The sequence below is a fragment of the Chrysochloris asiatica genome, unplaced genomic scaffold (assembly GCF_000296735.1).
Source record: "Chrysochloris asiatica unplaced genomic scaffold, ChrAsi1.0 scaffold00090, whole genome shotgun sequence".
Classification (NCBI taxonomy): Eukaryota; Metazoa; Chordata; class Mammalia; order Afrosoricida; family Chrysochloridae; genus Chrysochloris; species Chrysochloris asiatica.
This window is the reverse complement of record NW_006408608.1, coordinates 1026839-1030986: the sequence shown is the minus strand read 5'-3', so window position 1 is coordinate 1030986 and position 4148 is coordinate 1026839. Positions and strand designations below refer to the sequence as shown.

Here is a 4148-nt window from a genome sequence, read left to right as displayed (position 1 = left end):
AGTACTGGGCAGTGTTTCATGTTATTTGCATAAGGTCACTATGAGTTGGAGCTGACTCGGTGGCACCTAACAACAACAGCAACAACATGCTGTGTAAAAGTCAGAGAGGTGAAGTCCTTGACTTCAGAAAGGTTCTAGCCCATGGACCTAAATAACTTCAACAACAGTCTGTCTGTTAAGTGGATCAAGAGAGGCACCAGGCAAAATGTTACAAGAACATGAATGAGATATGGCTTAAAGGAGGAACAAGTGCGTATTGAGCACCTGTTACATGTCTACTCATCTTATCTCATTCTGGGCTAATTGAAGTGTGCATAACTTTCACCATTTTACTCATGAGGAACTCCAGGCTCTCAATTTCCCCAAAGTATGAAGCTAGTGCAAACAGGATTTGAGTTTCTATCTCCAAAGCTGGTGGCATCTCTTCCAACTTCACCAGTCTTTCTATTCCCAGTGGACCATTGAACATAACGCCATTTTCAAGTTCAATTTTGCTTCATAGGTTACATTTCAACAGCAAGACAGACAAAAGAAGGCCATTTTCTCTCTGGGATTCAGGTTTCTCACCTGTAAATTGGGACTAATAATACCTGCTTCATAGGGTTGATACAAGAAAAGCAAAGCATCTAGTACAGATACAATAGAAATAACCATACCCATAAAGCTTCTTGACACATTTTGTTGTTTGGTGCCATCTAGTCTCATAGCAACCCTTTGCACAACAGAACAAAATACTGTCCAGACCTGTACCAACCTCACAATCATTGCTACACTTGAGTTCATTGCTGTTGACACTATGCCAATCCCATCTCACTGGGGATCTTTCTCTTTTTCTCCAGCCTTCCACATTACCAAGAATGATGGCCTTCTCCAAGGACTGGTCCTTCCTGATAATAAATCCAAAGTATGAGAGATGAAGTCTGGCCATCCTGGCTTCCAAGGAGCATTCTGGGTGTGCTTCTTGCAACATACATCTGTTTGTTCTTTGGCAGTCCATGGTACTTTTAATATTCTTCTCCAACACAATAACTCAAATACGTCAATTAGTCTACAGTCTTCTTTATTCACTGTCCAACTTTCGCATGCATATGAGGTTATTGAAAATACCATGGCTTGGGTCAGGTGCACCTTAGGCCGTAAACTCGCATCTTTGCTCTTGAACACTTTTAAAAGGTCTTGTGCAACAGATTTGCCTAATGCAATATGTCATTTAATTTCTTGACAACTGCTTCCATGAGTGTTGATGGTTGATTTGAACAAAATGAAGACTTTAAAGTTTCAATCTTTTCTCCTTTTATATGGATGTTTTTTATTGGTCCAGTGGAGAGGATTTTTGTTTTCCTTACATTGAGGTGCAACTCATACAGAAGGCTGGGTTCTTTGATCTTTATCAGTAAGTATTTTAAATCCTCTTCGTTTTCAGCAAGCAAGGTTGTATCGTCTGCATATCGCAGGTTGTTAATGAGTCTTCCTCCAATTGTGATGTCACCTACTTCTTCATACAATCCAGCTTCTCAGATTATTTGCTCGGCATACAGATTGAAAAGTATGGTGAAAGAATACAACCCTGACACACACCTTTCCTGATTTTTCAGGAATACTCATTCTCCACAATGTTGTCCATAGCTTGTCCTGATCCACACACTTGAAAGCCTTTGAGTAGTCAATAAAGCACAGGTAAATATTCTTCTGGTATTCTCTGCTTTCAGCCAAGCTCCATCTGACATCAACAATGATATCCCTCATTACATGTTCTCTTCTCAATCGGCTTGAATGTCTGGTAATTCTTTGTCAATGTACTGTTGCAGCCATTTAAAAATTATGTTTAGCAAAAATTTACTTGCAAGTGATATTAATGATATTGCCCGATGACTTCCACATTCCTTTGGGTCAATTCTCTTTGGAATGGGCACAGATATGGATTTCAATCCGTTAGCCAGGGAGCTGTCTTCCAAATTTCTAGGCATAGATGAGTGAGTCCCTCCAGTGCTTTATTAGTTTGTTGAAATATTTCCATTTGTATTCCATCAATTCCTGGAGCCTTGTTCTTTGCCAATGCCTTCAATGAACCTTGGATTTCTTCCTTCAGGATCATTGGCTCTTGATCATGGTTGAACATCTTGATCTTGAAATGGTTGAACATCAACCATTTCCTTTTGGTACAGTGACTCTGTATATTCCTTCCATCTTCTTTTGATGCTTTCTGCATCATTCAATATTTTGTCCATAGAATCCTTAAATATTGCAAGTCGAGGTTTGAATTTTTTCAAGTGCCCTCAGCTTGAGAAATGCTGTTTGTTCTTTCCTTTAGGTTTTCTAATTCCAGGTCTTCGCACATTTCATTATAATATTTAACTTTGTCTTCTCAAGCTGCCCTTTGAAATTTTTTATTCAGCTCTTTTACCTCCTTCTTTCTTCCAGTTGATTTAACATCTCTATGCTGGAGCACAAGCTTCAGAGCCTCTTTTGACATCCATTTTGGTCATTCCCATCTTTCTTGTCTTCTTAATGACCTTTGGCTTTCTTCCTGTATAATGTTCTTGATGTCATTCCATATTTTTTTCTGGTCTTCAGTCTTTAGTGTCTAATGCATCAAATCTCTTCTTCAGATGATTATTTTGAATATATTCACAATCATATTTTGGCTCTCCTTAACTTGCATGTGAGCAATTGATGGTCTGTTAAACAGTATGTCCCTGACCTTGTTTTGACTGATGATGGTTTTCCACCATCTGTTTCCACAGATGTAGTCAATTTGATTTCTATGTATCATCTGGTGAGGTCCATGTGAATAGTCATCTCTTATGTTGTTTAAAAAAGGTATTTGTGACCTCCTCACTCAGCCACGGAGAAGCTACCGTGCTCCTCAGCAGCCCTGAAATCTAAAGGGGTCCATCTCTGCACTACAACCAAATGGCTGAGCCTCCCTGGCCAGCTGCACAGCCTGCCCATTGGTCCCTTCCCTGGGCTGCAGATCCAGTCTCTGTGATGATCAGGAGAAAGAGCTTGTCCTGGACAACTGTAGGTCGAATGAAGACAAAATCGTAGGCCTCACAGATGAATTTGAAGAACTGGCGTTCTTAAGTATGATCAACATAGGCCTCATCTTAGTCGCAAACCTACCAAACTTAAACACACTTAAGAAGCTTGAACTAAGCGATATCAGTATCTCAGGGGGCCTGGAAGTATTGGCAGAAAAGTGTCCAAACCTCACGCATCTAAATTTAAGTGGCAACTAAATTAAAGACCTCAGCACAATAGAGCCACTGAAAAAGTTAGAAAATCTCAAGAGCTTGGACTTTTTCAATTGTGAGATAACCAACCTGAATGATTACCGAGAAAACATGTTTAAGCTCCTCCTGCAACTCTCATATCTCGATGGCTACGACCAGGATGACAAGCAGGCTCCTGACTCGAATTCCAAGGGCTACATGGAGGCTGGATAATGATGTGGAGGAGGAGGAAAAATAGGAGGAAGATGCTCAGATAGTAGAGGATGAGGATGATGAGGAGGAAAAAAGTGAAGAGAGGCTATGAGTGGAGAGGAGGAGGGGGATGCAGAAGGTTACAGTGATGAAGATCTTGGTGAAGAAGAAAAGAGTTAGAAGCGAAAACAGGAACCTGAAGATGAGGGTGAAGACAATGACTAAGTGGAATAGTCTATTTTGAAAATTTTCTATTGTGATTTGACTGTTTTTACCTGTGCCCCCTCCCCTAAGTCCTGACCCCCAAAACTTATTTTTTTCTGATTATGACATTGCTGTGGGAATGAGAAGGGGAAAGTGTACTGGGGATTACAGAGGGAGGGAGGGAGAGGGTGGAATAAAGTACTATTTTTACTGCCAAAAAAAGGGGGGGTATTTTCAATGAAGAAGTCATTGGTTTTGCAAAATTCTATCATGAGATCTCTAGCACCATTTCTATCACTAAGGTCATATTTTCCAAATGCTATTCCTTTCTCTTAGTTTCCAATCTTTGCATTCCAATTGCCTGTAATTAGTAATACAGTTTGATTACATGTTTGATCAATTTCAAACTAAAGAAATTGGTAGAGTTCATCATTTTCATCACCACTGGCTTTAGTGGTTTGTATGGAAATTTGAATAATAGTGATAATTAACTGGTCTTCCTTGTAGGCATATGGATAT

General features: G+C 39.8%; 1 pseudogene; it reads left to right on the top strand.

Moving 5' to 3' along the window:
- LOC102810751 overlaps positions 1 to 3650 on the top strand; it is a 31994-nt pseudogene extending 28344 nt beyond the window's left edge.
- Positions 3651 to 4148: the final 498 nt, after the last annotated feature.